Here is a 21290-nt window from a genome sequence, read left to right as displayed (position 1 = left end):
TGCTGACACCCACGAAGTAGTCGATTGTGGCCTCTCGCTGGAAGAAGTGTCCAGTAGCCCAGATATGAAGCAGTATGTTACAACCATTAAAGAAATCATATCCTCGTACACATGTGGACAAAGCTCTCAACAACTCAACTAACACCATCGGCACCAAAGCATCTTGAAGATTGCCAGGGAAGGTTGCCAGGACCACTGGTAACAGTTCAATGTTGACATGGCCCCTTCGCTGCGGGATGACCAATAGTCCCAACAATTCCATTGCGAAAGTGATAGGACCGAGACTCTCCCACGTCACATGGTCACATTGAAACTCCCTTGAATACCATTTGTAGATTTCATGGTGCCCAAACCTGTCGAATATCTGGTCGAGGCTCACCTATCCGTACTCGATACTTCTGAGGCTTCTATTTTTGGTAAAATCTAGAGTATCCAGGAATCGATAACCGGGCATAGTAACTAGCAATACTGGCTTTCTTCCATTGAACGGCAGCTCCGTGAAACTTGTGACTTCTTCCAATATCGGTACCAACTCACAGTCGACAAATTTGAACATCACCTTAGGTGGATCCAAAACTTCTTTGAACAGGCGAGTGAGCACCCTGTCTACTGGGATGTTCATCAATGCAGTTAATCCCACTAGATGCGTCCAAACCTCATCTCCGTGTTCCCAACGAATATTCTTCCACCATTGTTTCAGCTTATGTGGTGCTCCCATTACCCTACTAATTTCAGGGATGTTTTGGTTGATTTCCATTTTTTTGAGGTCGGTAAAAAAAAGATAAGTGTTTGCTTCGGATCCTTAAGTGTCTTGTCATGTTTGTTTGTCTTTCCACAGAAATTATGTCGTTGGGTACATGACCCGTTGACATCAAGGTAGTTTCCTAATTGTGTGTCGGTACCAAGGACCGACTCACTTAAGATTTATGCAATATGACCTATTTTACTAGAGTAGAGTGTTTCCTACTTTAGAATTAGACTGAAAGCTGCGAGAAGTTATGTCAGTTGGCCTGACAAACCAATTCTCTAAAAGAAGAGAGTTTTCAAAAGAAGGTTCAGAGGGGTGTAAAAAAAAACCCTTGCGTGCCATTGTGCGTGATAGTATATGACCAAGACTCGATTGGAAGAGATTTGATGACAGTGTATATAAATCAGTAACAAACAAGGGTGTAGCAACAATAAGCATGGTGATCATAAAGAGCAACTAATTATAAAGAGCAAATAAAGCATGTAAGCATGTAATTGCAATTTCAACTATAATCAAGGCAAGGTATTAATAAATCTGGAGGCCAAATTAGTCTAAGTCTACTAAGGTCAAAACCTAAGTGTGAAGTCCCAAGTAGAGTCATCATGTTGTTGCACCTATTTTGCACTAGTCAAGGCAGAATTCAACTTGTGGTTTCTCTGTTCTTGATGAAAGAGAGTCGACACCTAATATTTAAAGGTATACCAGGGTACCTATTTAGTTACTAAGTTATGTTCAATACAGGTCTACAAACCGGTGAGATTATGAGTAAGAGTTTTTGTTCTTCTAAGTAGAAGGTATTAAGTACCCCTTAAAATCTACCTGACGTAGCTCTATAGGACTTAGACTAATTTTAAGGACTCGGTTATTTACACTATGCTTTGATTATCACTAAGGCAGGGCTCGCCATATACTAAAGGAAATGTTTGTGTAAGACTTAAGAAGGGTATGGGATTATAAAAGAGTTATTGGAGGCTATGAGAGTTTTTAAAGTGATTTTTATTTTAAAGCTTAAGTTATTAAGTTAAGAAAAGTGATTATCTTTGAAGAATAGATGCTAGAGTAATCTTTGTTTGTAAGAAAGATAATTTTTAAATGTACCTTGGTTTTCAAAGAAATTTGAAGAAGCGAGTCTTTGGAAATTCATTTGAGACTGTCTATTACTTCCCCTTTTTATGAAAAATATGACTTCGCTCCTTGTTAGTGAAAATCAGTGATTCTTTCCTAATATTTTTTGAAAACAGGCTGCCGTTCTGATTAAAGACCTGAGCTTTAACACCTTTAAGAAGAGTGAGTGTATAAGATGAACATGTTGGAATTAACAGGAGGCGACGATCAATTACTAGATATTTTCTTTTAAGTCCTATATTAATTAAGGCTAAGTTTTATGTAATGCTAGAGCATAAAAGAAAAATACATAATCTAATATATGAGTGTTAATGCATGATAATGAAAATGCGATAAGACAGCGAAGGAAATAAGCGAAAAATAATTAAGTAAATAACCTACGCTATGGAAATAATGGGCAGTAATGAAAGGTGTAACAGACCAAACGAGAACTATTTTCAGTTTCTTAAGATCCCAGAACACTCAAGTTTAGACCAGCGATACTACTTAACAAAAAGGAAAAGGAAAATAGTGAGAAACCTAAGGGTAAATTACTTAGTGTTTTTTGTGTGTATATCTCTTCAGTGTTAAGTTATTGATTCATAATTTTCTTTTGTTAGGTTATTGCAGATGAGAACATTAAAGTCTTCTATTTATAGTGCCACTAAGGCTCTAGGGTTCAGAGAATTCGAATCGGATAGTGGAGAGTGACTCATGGTAATGATGAGAGCAAATCGAATGAAAATCAGAAGACAAAGGGGAAATTCAATATTGAGTTTACCTGAGTAAAGGGTAATTGGTTGTTGAAGCTTCGAACCAACGGACAAATCTTAATGACCTCTATGTATAGGATTCCATGATGATTTTCTGAAGAAGGCTTTATGCATGCTCCGATTTGAAGGGACACGAGAGGATTCGGGCGATTTGAAGTTACACCTTCAAGCTAGGGTTTTCAGACTTGAAAAGTTTTGCATTTTGTGATTGAAAAAGGAATTTGCAGCAGGATTCACGAAGTTCAAGAGACAAGAGGTGATTTCAGGCTTCAATTTGAATGATTATAACAGAGCTCAGGCGATTTGAGCTTTCATCTTTGAGTCTAAGGTTTCATAAATCGGGCGTTTGAATTTAGTGATGAAAATGGATAGATAACAGTAGGATTCGTGGGTGTAGAGAGGCAAATTGAGTGTTTGTGGTTTGATTTTGTTGACCTTGCATGGATTTGTGCAACGTCTTGTGAATGATGGAGGCTGGAGAGATGAGAAACATGAGAGAGAAAAGGGAAATGGGAGGCGGCTGTGAAGATGCAAATGAATTAGGGTTGATAGGGTTAGACGTTTGGCCTCTGGATTAAAGAAGTAAGGAAAGATCTGGTTCGTTGATCTTTTAGATAAATGGTCCTGGTATTTTGGCGTTTAAAGGGATTTTCGTATAAAAGTTTATAGCCATTGGATTGTTATATTTTGGATGGTGAGGATTAGATCTGTAGGTGTATTAAAAATAAAAAAAATGGGGTTAAAATTGTGGGTCGTTAATTTATGTAATGGAGGGCCCAGATGATTTTGTGTTTCTTTTGTGAGTGACTAAGACAGGTGATGTGACCAGTTATTACTGGTTTAGGGAGAGTGGCATGGATTGCCAAAGTAGAGAAAGAGATGGGTATTTGGAGTGGGTTATTTCGGATTGGGCCTTGTATTTGGGCTAAAAGTAATTTAACAAATAACCATATTGTATTTTAATTGCAATTGCAATTGTAGCCTTTTGGTCTTTAATCCCTTTTGAAATTAAGTTAAATAAACTTAATAATTTCAATAAAATGTAATGAAAATTATAACTGTTAAATACTACTAATTATTGTAATTAATTGATTATTTGTGAATATACTTCAGTAGGACATTAATTTTGAATTATTGATATAGTAAACTAATTAACTATTTTAAGAAGTAATTTATTGAATTAATTATAGAACTTACGTATAGAAATTATTTTAATAATCCTAAAATAGTAAATATAATTTGTAATTACGTAATACTATTACCAAATATAGTTTGACAAGAGTGGGTTGCTCTAGTGGTGAGCACCCTCCACTTCCAACCAAGAGGTTGTGAGTTCGAGTCACTCCAGGAGCAAGGTGGGGAATTCTTGGAGGGAGGGAGTCGCGGATCTATCGGAAACAGCCTCTCTACCCTAGGGTAGGGGTAAGGTCTGCGTACAAACTACCCTCCCCAGACCCCATTAGTGGGATTATACTGGGTTGTTGTTGTTGTTGTTGTTGTATTACCAAATGATTAATTGTGAAACTAATACTGAATTAATTTATAGAAATATGTATTCATTATTGGAAAATACTTTGAAAATATTTATTGTAAATTATTAAATATAAATAAATTAATTTTAAAAGGGAGGGTCAAAATTGGCCATGCACATACATGAGGTGACGAGTGTGTACATGGTCGTATGTGTGGTTTGTGATCGGATTAGACCTTAGGCTATTAATATGCCTTGAATTGGGGGTTGTTTACTATATGAACATACTTTATTGTTTATTCCATGCACTTTTATATTATTGTCATGTTATTGTGCATCTTGTTGTTGAGTCGTGGGCTATATATTGATGTGGCTTTGGGATATTGTTGTTTTTTTTATGATATTGTGGCACATGCGGGCTTGTTGTGCGGGTTAATTGTTGTTGTGTGGAGTACAAGGGTAGTGAGATGCACATGCGGTGACATAAAGGTGATGTTTATTGATGCACATGCGGCGAGATAATGGAAATTATACGCGTATAGATATGTAAGAGGAAATCTTTCATTGTAAATCTCACGCGACGACATAAGGGTGGCTTGTTGATGATGTTATGTGGTATTTTAGGGTGATTCTTGATGTTATTCATGTGTTGGAACGGGTTGGTATTTTGAACATATGTTTTTCTTAAATGAATTCACTTTGTGTTTTATGAGTTGTTGGTCGATTTTCCCTGTTATCACATGCCCCACCCTTGGTAGATATTTATTCTGCTATATTTTTCGTTGTCTGTTTTATATTGATATCTTGCACATGTTATTTGACTAGTGAGTGTCTTGACTTGAACCTCATCACTACTCCACCGATGTTAGTATTGATACTTACTGGATACCGACTGTGGTGTACTCATACTACACTTCTGTACATTCTTTGTGCAGATCCAGGTAAATCAGATCGTGATGATTGTTAGAGAGTGGTGCCGAGCTGTTGGAGACTTCAAAGTGTACATGTTTTTCCGCTCACAGGCCTCGGAGTCACCCTCTTTAGTTGTTTTAATATAGTTTATGTATTTGAAACACTGATGTACATTTTGAAACTTATTATGTATTCTTCATAGAGCTTATGACTCACTATTACCCGGTAATGAGATTTATGACTTTTGTAACCTCGTTTTTGGCTATGTTTTGGCATTTCTCAATTTTTATTCAATATTTAACATTGTTATAATATGCTCGATATTATTGTGTGATAGGCTTACCTAGTCTTAGTGATTAGGTGCCATCACGATCCTTAAGGTTGGATTTTGGCGTGACAATTCTTTATTATTGTCAATAGAAATTCCAGAATTTTAGCGAACTCAAAAAACGACAACAAATCACACTAACACTTACATTTTTGCTTTTAAAAACTATGCAATATACAGAACAAAGAGAGAAGAATTCTTTCAGATTTCGATGGTAAAAAAATAAGGCCAAGCCTCTGAATATTTAGCCAACCAATTGGAGTATCAACAGATGAAAAGATACTTGTTCATGAAAAATGTGTCTCTTTAACATAAAAATAATTCTCTTAATTTATTTATTGGTTGTGAAGTTGACCTTTGAAAAATATAATTAATTAAATCACAATTGTTAATTTTACAATTCCGCGTGAAAATTATCTAAAAAAGAAAAATAATAACGAAAAAAGAAAATAAATTTTGTCTAAATTTTTTATCAATTAATCAGATCATTGACCAAATCCAAATCTTAAGCATAAGACGAAGCCAAGCGATGATGACGAAGACTCGAGGCTTCCTCTCTTCTCAACTCTTTAAGAGCTAGAAGAAGTGCTTCATATATAAGCACAATAATCTTCCGCTTCCTATCCAATCAGGGACAAAGTTCCTTTGTAAAGGGAACCAATTCAGAATTTTATTTTCCCCGGTTTTCATTTTCTATATTTTTCATTCACAACTTTCTTAAAAATTCAACCATTCTCCACATGAATGCGAAATGGTTCTATGATGAAATCATACATGAAACAATTGTGTCATTCGTAAATAAGGATTCATCACATCTTGATAAGTATATTTTCCTTTGAATTTTTCATAGTGATCATATGTCGGATATACTCGATCAATTGGTAGATTTGATATTTTTGAACCGTCGAACTTTGGTATATACCCAGACAACCATATGTTACCCAATCAACCTTTAATCGTATTTGGTTCTCATTGTTGTGCTCGTTTCAGCCATAAACACTAGTTGTTTCATAAGTGCATAGAGAACTACTTTTATAGAATTCTCGTTGAAGCGACTTACACTTCACACTTACATAGGTAATTTTTAAACGTATAATCCCGTAGATACATTATTTAATAATCGTAATATCAAATTTAGAACCATTTAAAAATCCTTAGCATTTTATCTTTGGTACTGAATATTGTTTTCATCATGAGAATGGAATAAATTTTATTTGATAATGTTGAACCGTCAGTCATAACTTTATTTGATATCCTTGAAGATATTAGGATCTCCAATCAGCTAGGTAGAGTTACCATCATGATGACTTGTCCTCAGTCATAATCCCATTCCCTTTAACGATTTATCAATCACCTCTCTAGTTAGGCCTTTTGTAAACATATCCGACACATTTCTTTTGACTTTACATAGTCAATTGTGATATTTTTACTAGAGAGTAATTATCTAATGGTATTATGTCTTCATCGTATGTGACGAGATTTTTCGTTATACATAATGCTTCCATCCCTTTCTATTGTTGCTTGACTATCACAATATATGCATATAGGAGCTACTAGTTTTGGCCAAAATGAAATAACTTTCAAGAAATTTTGGAGCAATTCAGCTTCTTCACCAGCTTTTCTAAATCTATTAACTTAGACTCCATTGTAGAGCGAGCGATGCGTGTCTGTTTGGACGATATCCAAGACACTGCTCCTCCATCAATGGTAAAAATATATTCATTTGTGGATTTAGTTTCTGCCGATTCGATGATCCAGTTTTCATCATTATATACTTCAATTATCGCAAGATACTTGTTATAGGGCAAATCATAATCTTGGATTAATTTTAAATGCCCCAAAACTCGTTTTCCATCCAGTGAGTTTGGTCAGGGTTACTTGTGTAATGATTAGTTTACTTATTGTACAAGCTATATAAGGCCATGTACAATTTATGATGTACATTAATCTTTCCAACACTTGAGTGTAGTCCAATTGAGACTTGCTCTGACCTAGATTCTTTGTAAGAGAAACATTTATATTAATCAAAATCTGTAACGACCCGACCGGTCGTTTTGAGTATTACAACCACGTTTCCCCATTTACTTCTCAAATTGGGCTTTACAGTTATTGTGTGACTTTTCGGGGCATTTGGTTCGGGTCCGGTGAGGTTTTGGAATAAATTGGAATACTTAGTTCCAAGGTTTAATGCTTAAGTTAAAATAGTGACCGGATGTCGACTTATGTGTAAACGACCTCAGAATTTAATTCTGATTATTCTAATAGCTCCGTATGGTGATTTTGGACTTAGGAGAGTATCCGGAAAATTATTTGGAGGTCCATAGTGGAATTAGGCTTGAAATGTCGAAAGTTGAATTTTTTGAAAGTTTGACCGGGGAGTTGACTTTTTGATATCGGGGTCGGAATCCGATTATGGAAATTTAAATAGGTCCGTAATGTGAAATATGACTTGTGTGCAAAATTCGAAGTCAATCGGACGTGATTTGATAGGTTTCGGCGTCGTTTGTAGAATTTGGAAATTTAGAAATTTATTAGGCTTGAATCAGTGTGTAGTTCATATTTTTGAGGTTGTTAGGTATGATTTGAGGCCTCGGGTAGGTCCGTGTTATGTTATGGGACTTGTTGGTATGTTCGGACGGGGTCCCGAGGGCCTCGCGTGAGTTTCGGATGGTTAACGGATCAAATTATGGACTTAAAGAAATGCTGGAACTGCTGCCTATTGGTGTGATCACGCCTGCGAAGATTTTGATCGCAGGTGCGAAACCACATATGCGTGAAATAAGCCGCAGAAGCGGCCAAGAGTGGGACTGGGCAGTGCTCGCATGTGCGAGGAATTTGCCGCATCTGCGAGGCCGCAGGTGCTAAGGTGTTGGCGCAGATGCGGACTGGGGCGAACGCAGGTGCGAAGGATTTGCGCATCTACGAGCCCGCAGATGCGCGCCGCAGATTCGAGGTTTTAAAATGCTGGCATTGTCCGCAGGCGCGCAATTTGTTCCATAAATGCGGATGCGCAGGTGCGAGTCCAGGCACCGCAGGTGCGGAAATGCCTGGGTAGTGGTTAAAACGAGGGTTCCGAGATTTTTTCTTATTTTGGACATTTTGGAGCTCGATTTGGGCGATTTTGGAGAGGAAATTTTCCACACAACTTGGGGTAAGTGTTCTTAACTCCCTTGTGATTATATTCCATGAATTAATCTTCATTTTTGGTATAAGATTATTGAATCTTCAAGAGAAATAGAAGGAAATTTCTATAATGTCACAAAACAAATTTTTCAAGTTTGAATACTGATTTGGAGTCAGATTTGAGTGAAATTAGTATGGTTGAACTTGTAATTGGATGGGTTGTTGTATTTTGTGAGCTTCGTCGGATTTTGAGATGTGGGCCCCACATGTGATATTTGGGGCGTAATTTTAGATTTTTGTGGAAAATATTAGCATTTTGATATGGAATTAATTCCTATAAATTGTGTGGACTGAATCAAATTAATTGTTACTAAATTCGAGCCGTTCGGGAGTTGATGCGCGCTTAATCGAATTTCTGGAGTATTGTTTAGCTTGCTCGACATTGGATTCAGCTTGTTCGAGGTAAGTAACTCTTCTAATCTTGGAGTTGAGGGTATGAACCTTGAATATATGTATTTTCTGAATTGTTGGGAGGTGACGCACATGCTAGGTGACGGGCGTATGGGCATGCTCTATCAAAATTGTGACATAATTATTTCTGTGAAATTTTATAGTTAAATAATCTTGGCATTTTCCATGCGGTTTTATGTGTTAAAGAAATTGAGTTGAAAAAGCATATTAAAAATCATGTTGAGGCTATGTGCCAGTATTATTGGGACCCACAAATGTCATATTGTTGTGAATTATTTATTTTAAATTAAAAATTCATACTCAGTCATATTCATTTCATTGCATATCATAACTCAGTGTTATGACTCTATTTTGATGCATATAAATATTTTGGGCCGAATGCCATGTTTTACTGAAATGCCCGAGTAGCTTGAGAGGTTTTTGACTAAGTGAGGCTGAGGGCCTAATTTGTGAGGATGAGTATGGATCGGGGCTGCCCGTCTACAGCATACTTTATTATTATAGCACATGAGTTGTCCGTGCAGATTATAGCGCTTGGGCTGAAGGAGCCCCTCCGGAGTCTGTACACACCCCCAACGAGCGCAGGTACCTACTGAGTGTGAGTGCCGAGTGCCGAGTGCTGAGTGACTGGGAGGCATGAGTGATTGTGAGGTATGCCCGAGTGGCAAGAGTGATTGTGAGGTATGCCCGAGTGGCACGAGTGACTGTGAGGTTTGCCCGAGGGGCTATATATGAGTGATGTTCTGCCCGAGGGGCTGTTTATGATTTTATCACTGAATTGCATCGCATTGGAATGCACACATGACATACATGCATAGAGATATATTTTTTCTCATGCTGTACAATATCACATCATTCATGATTTCTCACACAGTGATGCATTTGTTTTACACGGGTTATCCGGAAGGAAAATGAAATATATTATTTATTATTGAGTAGATTTTTCGAGAAATTTAATGTTTTCAAACTATTCATATTATTGGCAACTTCGGCAAACGATTTGGGTTTTCACTGATGTATTTGAAAGAAAGAACTACTATATTTGTTTTTTTTGAAATCATTATTTGGCTGAGTATTTTATACCTGAGTTACTTCTGGTATTATTTTCTTTATGTTGTTATGGATTATTGTGGACTAGTGGTTTTGGACCTGACCTTGGTGAAGGCTCGTCACTACTTTTAACCTACGGCTAGGTTTGTTACTTACTCAGTACATGGGGTCGATTGTACTGATACTATACTTCTGCACATTACGTGTAGATGTTGGCTGTTGTTGTTTCTGTGCTCGATGGTTGCGGGATCTGAAGATGTACATGCGTTCCTGTTGTAGCTACCTCTTGTTCAGGGTAGCCTTAGATTTATAAAAGCTGTATTTATGTATTATTCAAACAGACTATGTATTTATTTTATTTCCGCTTTGTATACTCTATTCTTAAAAGCTCATGATTTGTACTACCAGTTCTTGGGAAGATGTATAGGTTTTAGATATTTTATTTTAATTAATTTCATTGGAATTGGATAGTTAGAAATTGGCTTACCTAACGGGTTGGGTTAGGTGCCATCACGACTAGTTGAATTTTGGGTCGTGACAAAATCTTTACTACTTTGAAATTTAAATACTTTAATTTTTTAAGTACCATTTTAGCATACTGAGATTAAGACAATACTATAGAGTCCTATGAATTTTAATTCCTAGAATTAATAACATTTCATAAGTTTTTCATATCAAACTTGCTACGTTTACTAGCATTCTTATCGGCAATATCTTTACTCATTATTAAAATATCATCAACATATAAATAAATAATGACTATGTGATTTAGAGCGTACTTAATGTAAAAACATTTATCACACTCATTAATCTTAAATTCATTTGTTAATATTGTTTGGTTAAATTTCGCATGCCATTATTTGAGTGCTTGTTTTAGTCCGTGGAGTGACTTAACAAGTCAATATACCTTCTTATTCAGGTTGTTACATATAAATGTTTCCTCCAAATCTCCATTAAGAAGGTTGTTTAAACATTCATTTGATGAATTCGAAGACCGTACACAACAGTCAATACTATTAACACCTGAATGGATGTAATCCTCGTTATCGACGAGTATATGTCAAAATAATCAAGATATTTTTGTTGTCTAAACCCTTTGACAACAAGTCTTTTCTTATATTTATCAGTAGTGCCATCATCTTTCATTTTCCTCTTGAAAATCCATTTGGAACCTAAAATTTGTTCCCTCAAGGAAGATCAACAAATTCCTAAGTATGGTTGTTTAGTATGGATTCTATTTCACTATTGACTATCTCTTTCCAATATTGTGCTTCCGAGAAAGACATTGTTTCTTTAAAAGTTTGAGGCTCATCTCCAACGAGAATGTCAGAAAATATGGTCAAAAGGAAATAGTTGTCCTATGACATTTATTACGTCTTCGATTTTCCTCTATAAGGCGTACTTTCCTTTGCTTCTTCCTGAGGTCGCTTAGATCTTTCACTAGATGACTCACATTCCTTATTATATGAAAAAGTATTTTCTTTCACTTGTGTGGATGTTCAAATTGGATACCGAAGGTCTCGGGTGAGCTTTCGATGAATTTCGAACTGTCTTGGCATAGTTGAGCAGTTCTGGTGCTGCAGACCTTGCATTTGCGAGTGTCTGTTCGCAAATGCAAGCCTTTTGCGAGTGCTAGCTCATACTTGTGAAGTTGGGAAGGGACTGGGCAACTTCACTTTTGCGAAGTGTTGCTCGCTTTTGCGAGTGGTCGGGCTTCGCAATTGTGAGGGTTGTGTCGCAATTGCGACACTGGAGAGCTCAGGAACAACTTCGCTATTGCGAAGCTGTGTTCGCTTTTGCGAGGGTCTGGTCCTTCGCAAATGCGAATGCTTAGTCATATTTGCGAAATTTGGGAGGCTCATACACTGATCACATTTACGATCGGTGGTTCTCTTTTGCGAACATCGCAATTGTGATATCTACAACTGGGTAAAAGGTTGGAATTTCACGACTTAGCTCATTTTACTCTATTTTTGAGACATAGACTCCACATAGAGGCGATTTTAGAGAGCAAATTCTTCCCAAATTTCTAGATTAGCAATCTTAACCTGTTTATGTTCAATTTCCATTATTGTTTCATGAATTTTCACTATCAAAACTAAGATTTCATAGAATAGAAATTGGCATTTTGGGTAAAAATTAGAGATATTGTAAAATTGACATTTAGACCTCAAATGGAAGTTGGATCTCGAAACAAATCACTTATTCAGACTCTGGGGTGAATGAGTAATCAGTGTTTGGTCTTAATTTTGGATTTTGACCATGTGGGCCCGGGTTGACGTTTTGTTGACTTTTCTAATATTTTAAAGATCGAACCATTTTGATACTAGAGTAGTTTCTAAAGCTTGTTATTCCTTATTTGAGTTATATTCGAATAGATTCAGGTGATTTGAATTCTTGTTCTAAAGGGAAAGTCATGCTGGATTGTTGATCTTGTTACGAAAAGAGGTAAGTGTCTTGGTTAACCATAATTGAGGGAATTAGGGTGTAGTTGAGGCTATTTGCTTCATGATCTATGACTTGAAAGTGTCGTATATACAAGGTAATGAGTGTATATGAGTTGCTCATGGGATAAGCATGCGGGTAGAACTAGTGTTATTTGTGCCATGTTACCTCGTGTATTATATCTATCACGCTTTAGATAGATTGTGAAACTCTTTGATTTCTCGTATTAATGTTATTTCCTGTGTTGAGCTTATTGAGATATTGGTCGTTGAGATCATTTAACTTATTGTTTGGGTTGTTGGTGCAAATGTGTTGGTAAATTCTCATATAGTGAGTTACGTTCAAATAATATCCTTGATGATGATTATGCTTTCCACCTTACTTGGTACTGTGTTATATGTGATGCTTAGCGAGGAAGAGTGAAATGCACGAATAATGTTTCCGTGATTGTGAGAGAGAGTGATTTGTACGAAGGGTGTTTCCGTGCTTTAATCATATATCAATATCATTGCACAAAGGGTATTACCGTTCTTGATAAAAAGTGAGGATAGGCACGAATGGTGTATCCGTGCTAGCTATTATGTTATGTTGTGAGGATGAGAGTAAAAGAATGAAGGGTGATGTCATGCCGTTTGTTGGTTTCATTGTTGTCACGACCCAAACTCTCACCATAAAGGTCGTGATGGCACCTAGTCTCTAAGACTAGGTATGCCTATCACAAAATGATGTCAACCAAAATACAACAACTTCAAATTACCGAAATGAAATATGATAATACTGCCAAACATGGATATTATAATCAACTTTTCAAAACCCGGTAGTACTGAGTCATAAGCCCTAAATGGAATACATGTCAAGTCTCGAAGAGTACAATACTGTTTGAAATACGTAAAATGTTGAAATAAAGTAAAGAGGGTGACTACGAGGGCTAAAAATGGAACAACAGGATACATTGAAGTCTCCAATAAGAGTAAGAACGCCTCTCTAGCGATCTGCCCAATCAAAAGTACCCAAATCTGCACAAAATATACAGAAGCACAGTATAAGTGCACCACAATCGGTACCCAATAAGTATAAAGAATAACCTCGGTGAAGTAGTGATGAGGTTCAAGTCATGTGATATTCACTAGTCAAATAACATGTGTAATATATTAAAAGAAAGATGACGGCAGGAAAAAAATAAATATATATATATATATATATATATATATATATATATATATCAACAATATCAACAATCTTTTCTAAACATGTGATAACAACTCGAACATGTAAAAGTTCAGCTTGACAACAAGTCATCAAATATAAACACAAACATATGGCACCTCGTGCCCATAATTTTGTCACAATAACAATATTCACCCATATCGTGCCACCTTGACAATAGCAATATCATGCCTTGTTACTCCCGCCTGAAAAAATAACAATATCCCGCCTTGTTATTACCGCCTGACAAAATAATAATACCCTGCCTTATCGCTCCGGTTTAATAATATTCCCATAAAAAAAACAACAATATCAACCACAATCGCACGGCAGAAACCTCGTGCAAACACCCAACAAACATCCCAATACATCCACATTTTCCATAATCACAACAATACAACATGCCCATAGTTGTCATTAAGACATAAACTCATACATGTCCCACACAATGCACAAGGACATAACAATAGGGAATGCAGATGGGTTGTCACGACCCGAAATTCCTACCTTCGGGACCGTGATGGCGCCTAACATTTCACTTGCTAGGCAAGCCAACGTTAGAATATAATTAGCCATTTTAACAAAATTTTAAATTTATTAATAACAAGGAAACAAATGCGTAAATAAAGTCTGAAATAAAGTGAGTAATCCATAATAATCGCGATATATAAATAGCATCCCAGAACTGGAGTCACAAGTGCACGAGCTTTTAGAATAATACAAATAAAGGTCTGAATAAAATTCAAGCTGTTTGAAATATAATACACAACTGAGATAAGATAGAAGGGGACTTCAGAACTACGAACGTTGTGCAGTTATACCTCAAGTCTCCACTGGTAGCTGTATCCAGGCGAATATACAGTACGTCGCTGGGACCAACTCAGAAATCTGCACAAGAAGTGCAGAGTGTAGTATCAGTACAATCGACCCCATGTACCTGTAAGTATCGAGCCTAACCTCGATGAAGTAGTGACGAGGCTATAAGAAGACACGTACATAAACAACATGTACAAGTATATACAAATATGAAGTAACAATAACACAATAAATAACAGTTTATAAATTGGGAGGGAACATGCGAAGGGGAAAGATATAATAATTTCAGAAGGAGATGTATCACTTAGCAGTCAATTAATTCATCAACAATAAAATGAGCAAATGATAAAATGGAAATGGCACAACACCACCCTTCGTGCTTTTAATCTCATTTTACACAGCATTGCCCTTCGTGCTTTTACACTCTCTGAAAATGACACAGCATCACCCTTCGTGCTTTTACAGTCACAAATGGCACGCCAACACCCTTCGTGCTTTTACACTCACAAATGGCACGGCAAGACCCTTCGTGCTTTTACACTCTTCTTTACCATGACAGTGATATTATGAATAATTAAAATGGCATGGCATCAACCTTCGGGCTTTTACACTCTTCCTTACCATGAAAATAATAATATAAATTCGGAGGAGTATTTAAATGCGGGGATATACACTTATCAATCAATTCAATACCAAAATACCGACTTCACCTTCCAAAATATTCAACAATAATTAAATGAATAATAATTTCACGAATAATGATCAAATAATCAATAATAAACTTAAACAGGAATATCTTGATTAAATAGACAATTATTCACAATAAACAAATTCTATCAGCATGCTTTGACTCAACCACAACGCATAAGTACTCGTCACCTTACATATACGTTGTTCCCGCACATTAAATCATGTAGCTAATAGAAAAATAAGTCCTACTCCCTCAAGTCAAGGTTAACCATGACACTTACCTCGCTTGCAACCAAATTCAAGAATCCAATAAACCTCTGCCTCGCGAATTAGCGTCCGAAATCCTCAAATCTAGTCATAAGCAATTCAATATATTCAATACAAATCGTAAGAATGAATTCTGTATGAAATTAAAAAAAAATTCTGTATTAAAATCTGAATTCATCTAAAAAATCATTAGTGGGGCCCATGTCTCAAAATCTGACGAAACGCAAAAGAATCCGACAATCCATCCAATTACAAGTTCAACCATACTAATTTCACTCAAATCCGACTCCGAATCGGTGTTCAAATCTCGTAAATTCATTTTATGAAATTGTAGAAAATTTCTCCGATTTCTCTCGAAAAATCAAAAATCAAATGCCGAAAATAAAGATTAATTCATGAAATATAATCACAAGGGAGTCAAGAACAGTTACCCAAACCGAGCTCCAAAATTCGAAAATGGTGAAATATAGTGAAACCCCGAATTTAAAGGGTTTTGCCCAGCACCTTCGCAGATGCGGTCAAGAGGTCACACCTGCGACCCCCGCTTCTGCGGCAAAAGTGGGCGCATTTGCAAGCCAGGCCACTTCTGCGGAAAGCCAAGCGCAGATGCGACTCCGCATCTGCGAAAAACTTTGCGCACCTGCGAGCACTTCCCAGCCAGCACTCCCTCGCTTCTACGACCTCATCTTCGCTTCTGTGACATCGCACTTGCGAGTCTATTTCCGCCGGTGCGAAAATACCAGAACCAGCAGCCTTCAACAATGCAACACGCAACAAAATTGATCCAAACCTCATCCAAAATTCACTCGAGGCCCCCGGGACCTCAACCAAATATACCAACAAGTCCGAAAACATAACACGGACTTACTCGGGGGTCTAAAATCACATCAAATAACATCGAAATTACAATTTACGCCTCGATTCGAACTTTTGAGTTTGAAACTTTTCAATTTACAAAACTTGTGCAGAAACATGTTAAATTAACTCGGAATAACTTCAAATTTGGCACACAAGTCATAAATGACACAACGGAGCTATTTAAATTTTCGGAATCGGATTCCGACCCCGATATCAAAAAGTCAAATCCTTGGTCAAACTTTTGAAAATCTTTAGCCTTTAAATTACTAGTTTCTATTAAATGGTCATAACTTGAGCTAGGAACCTTCAAATTAAATTCCGGGCATACGCCCAAGTCCCAAATCACGATACGGACCTACCAAAATTGTCAAAACACTGATCCAAGTCCGTTTACTAAACATGTTGACCAAAGTCAACTTAATTGAGTTTTAAAGCTTTATTTCACATTTTATTCCCTTTTCACATAAAAACTTTCCGAAACATTATACGGACTGTGCACGCAAGTCAAGGAATGATAAATAGTGCTTTTGAGTTCTTAGAACACAAAATTAATTATCAAATTTAAATATGACCTTTTGGGTCATCACATTCTCCACCTTTAAAACAAACGTTCGTCCTCGAACGAAATTAAAAAAGTACCTGAGTTGCTGAAAAGGTATGGATATTTACTCTGCATGTCCGGCTCAGACTCCCAAGTAAATGCTTCTACCAGCTGACCTCTCCATTGTACACGAACTGAAGGATAACTCTTAGACCTCAACTGTCGGACCTGCCGGGCTAGAATAGCTACCGGGTCCTATTTATAAGTCAAATCTTTGTCCAATTGGACTGAGCTGAAATCTAACATATGGGACGGATCACGATGATATTTTCGAAGCATAGACATATGGAACACCAGATGAACCACTGATAAACTACGAGGTAGTGCAAGCCTTTAGACTACTTCACCGACCCTTTCAAGAATTTCAAAGGGTCCAATATACCTAGGGCTCAGCTTGCCCTTCTTTCCGAACCTCATTACACCTTTCATAGGTGAAACCCGGAGAAATATTCTTTCTCGAACCATGAATGCAATATCACGAACATTACGGTCGACATAACTCTATTGCCTAGACTGAGCTGTGCGAAGTCGATCCTGAATAACTTTGACTTTTTCCAAGTTATCCTATACCAAATCGGTACCCAACAACCGAGCCTCTTTCGGTTCAAACCAGCCAACTGGCGAACGGCATCGGCTTCCGTATAATGCCTCATATGGAGCCATTTGAATGCTTGAGTAGTAGCTATTATTATAAGCAAACTCCGCAAGTGGCAAGAACTGATCCTAAGAACCTCCAAAGTCTATAATACAGGCGCAAAGCATATCTTCCAATATCTGAATAGTGCGCTCTGATTGTCCATCTATCTGTGGATGAAATGTCGTACTAAACTCAACTCACGTGCCTAACTCACGTTGTACAACCCTCCAAAAGTGTGAGGTAAACTGCATACCTCGATCTGAAATAATAGACGCGGGCACACTGTGAAGGCGGACAATCTCACGAATGTAAATTTCAGCTAACCACTCTAAAGAATAGGTAACTGCCACTGGAATGAAATGTGCTGACTTCGTCAATTTGTCCACAATGACCAAAATTGCATCGAATTTTCTCTGAGTTCGTGGAAGCCCAACAACAAAATCCATAGTGATACGCTCCCACTTCCACTCAAGAATTTCTAACTTCTGAAGCAAACCACCAGGTCTCTGATGCTCGTACTTAACTTGCTGACAATTCAGACACCGAGCTACATATGCAACTATATCCTTCTTCATTCTCCTCCACCAATAATGTTGTCATAAATCTTGATACATTTTGGATGTACTTGGATGAATAGAATACCTGGAACTGTGGGCCTCTTCAAGAATTTATTCACGAAGCCTATCCACATTAGGCACACAAATACGACCCTGCATTCGCAGGACTTCATCTTCCCCCACAGTAACCTGTGTGGCATCAGCGTGACACACCATGTCCTTAAGTACGAGTAAATGAGGATCATCATACTGCCGCTCTCTGATGCGCTCATATAAAGAAGACTGAGCGACTGTGCAAGCTAGAACCTGACTAGATTCCGAAACATCTAACCTCACGAACTGATTAACCAAAGTCTGAACATCTACAGCTAACAGTCTCTCACCAACCGGAATATATGCAAGACTGCCCATACTCACAGCCTTTCTATTCAAAGCATCAGCCACCACATTGGCCTTTCCGGGGTGATACAAAATAGTGATATCATAATCTTTCAACAACTCTAGCCATCTTCTCTGCCTCAAATTGAGATCATTTTTCCTGAACAGATACTGCAGGCTATGATGATCGGTAAATACCTCACACGAAACATTGTAAAGGTAATATCTCCAAATCTTCAAAGCATGGACAATGGCTGCCAATTCTAAGTCATGAACAGGATAATTCTTCTCATGAACTTTCAACTATCGCGACGCATATGCAATTACCCTGCCATCTTGCATCAATACTACACCAAGCCTAACACGAGATGCATCACAATACACTGTATATGATCCTGAACCTGTGGGTAATACCAACACTGGCGCCGTAGTCAAAACAATCTTGAGCTTTTGAAAGCTCAACTCACACCCGTTTGACCATCCTAATGGAACACCTTTTTGGGTCAGTCTGGTCAATGGGCTTGCTATAGAGGAAAACCCCTCCAAGAACCGACGATAATAACCTGCCAAACCCAGGAAACTACGGATCTCTGTAACTGAAGTAGGTCTAGGCCAATTCTGAACAGCCTCAATCTTCTTAGGATCCACTTTTATGCCTTCAACCGATACAACATGCCCCAAAAAGGCAACTGAGTCTAACCAAAATTCACATTTTAAAAATTTGGCATATAACTGATTATTCTTCAAAGTCTGAAGCACACTCCGAAGATGCTGCTCATGCTTCTCTCGACTGTTGGAGTAAATCAAGATATCATTAATAAATACAACTACAAAAGAATCCAAATAGGGCTTGAACCTGTAATCATGTCATCGGATGATTCGGCGTCAGTCCTAGCTGGAAAAGCATAAAATCGAGGCTGGGTCCCACCACTCTGAACTACGTCCCTGGGACGGCCTCTAACTAGTTGTCCTCCACCTCTAATAGTCTGACCTCCACCTCTAGCTGCCTGACCCCTACCTCTAGCTGGCTGAGCAGGCGGTGAAGCAACCGGTGCTGGAACCACAACACTAGAACCCTGATGCTGCATGCTGCCCTGAGACATGGGGCAGAATCTAGCAATGTACCTCGGATCACCACAAGTATAACAGGACCTCGGCTGTTGTGACTGCTGACCCTAAAATTGTCCCTGTCGACTTGAGTAACCACCTTGGAAACCCTGGATCGGAGGTGCACTAATAAGAGCTGGTGGTGCACTGTAGGATACCTGGAGCACTGAATGAAATGGCCTGGGAGGATGCCCCTACCAAAATTACCCTTGGCTCCAAACGAGGCACCACGGAACCCACTGAACTGATGAGGCCTCTTATCAGACCCCTGCCCTCTCTGTTGTGCAAGAACCATCTCGATCCTCCTAGCAACATTAGCAGCCGCCTGAAAGGAAATCTCACTTTCGGTCTCCTTGGCCATCAGAAGCCTGATATGGTGAGTAAGTCCCTCAATAAACCTCCTCACTCTCTCCCCATCATTAGAAAGTAAAAGGATAGCATGACGGGCTAGGTCCACAAAATGTGTATCGTACTAAGTAACAGTCATACTGCCCTGCTGGAGACGCTCAAACTACCTGCGAAAATCCTCTCTCAATGTGATAGGGAGGAACTTCTCTAGAAATAGCCGTGAGAACTGCTCCCAAGTCAGTGTAGGTGACCCAGCTGGTCTGGTCAACGTAAAAGCTCTCCACCACATCTTGGCAGAACCCGTCATCTGGAATACAGCAAAATCGACCCCATTGGTCTCAACTATACCCATGTTCCGTAGTACCTCATGGCAGTGGTCAAGATAATCCTGTGGGTCCTTAGAAGGTGTACCCGTGAAGTGAACTGGAAAGATCTTAGTAAACTTATCCAGTCTCAATAGGGCCTCAGAAGACATGGCGGGCCTATCACCGGTATGTGCCACAATAACTGGCTGAATTACCCCAACTGGCGGGGCTGCTGGAGCCTGATTCTGAGGAGCCATCTGCTCCGGAGTGGGGTAGTGGGAGTCTGTGCTCCTCCCACAGCTTGTGAGATGGCTAGTGCCACTGTAAATGTACCATTCTAGGCCACGCCCTCCATAAGTCTCACTAAACGGACTAGAGCGTCCTGAAGCACTGAAGTAGCTATAAATCCTTTCAGGACCAGAACTGTTCCAACCGGTACAGTCTGAACAAAAACCTCCTTCTGAAGGTCCACCAGAGGTTCTACAACATGTGTTGTTGCTCGAGCTCTATACTGAGCTCTACCTCTGCCTCTGCCACGGCCTCTAGCACGACCACGACCTCGACCTCTACCCCTGGTCATAGTTGCCACCGGGGGCTCTGGTCCCTGTCCATCAGTAGATGTATTACGTGTTCTCACCATCTGCGAGAGAATAAGAATAGAATGGTTCAATCATCGACGATAGAATAAGATCGCACGACATGATAAGAAAGAAGTGATATTGTTCCTAAATTTCATAGCCTCCGAGAGATAAGTACAGACGTCTCCGTACCGATCCTTCAAACTTTACTAAACTTGCTCGTGACTCGTGAGAACTATGTAACCTGGGGCTCTGATACCAACTGTCGCGACCCGAAATTCCCACCTTTAGGACCTTGATGGCGCCCAATACTTCACTTGCTAGGCAAGCCAACGTTATAATATAATTAGCCATTTTAACAAAATTTTAAATTTATTAATAACAAGGAAACAAATGCGGAAATAAAGTGAGTAATCCATAATAATCGCGATATATAAATAGCATCCCAAAACTAGAGTCACAAGTGCACGTGCTTCTAGAATAATACAAATAAAGGCCTGAATAAATTTCAAGTTGT

This window comes from Nicotiana tomentosiformis, chromosome 10, assembly GCF_000390325.3.
Source record: "Nicotiana tomentosiformis chromosome 10, ASM39032v3, whole genome shotgun sequence".
Taxonomy (NCBI): domain Eukaryota; kingdom Viridiplantae; phylum Streptophyta; class Magnoliopsida; order Solanales; family Solanaceae; genus Nicotiana; species Nicotiana tomentosiformis.
Note: the sequence above shows the minus strand (reverse complement) of the source record.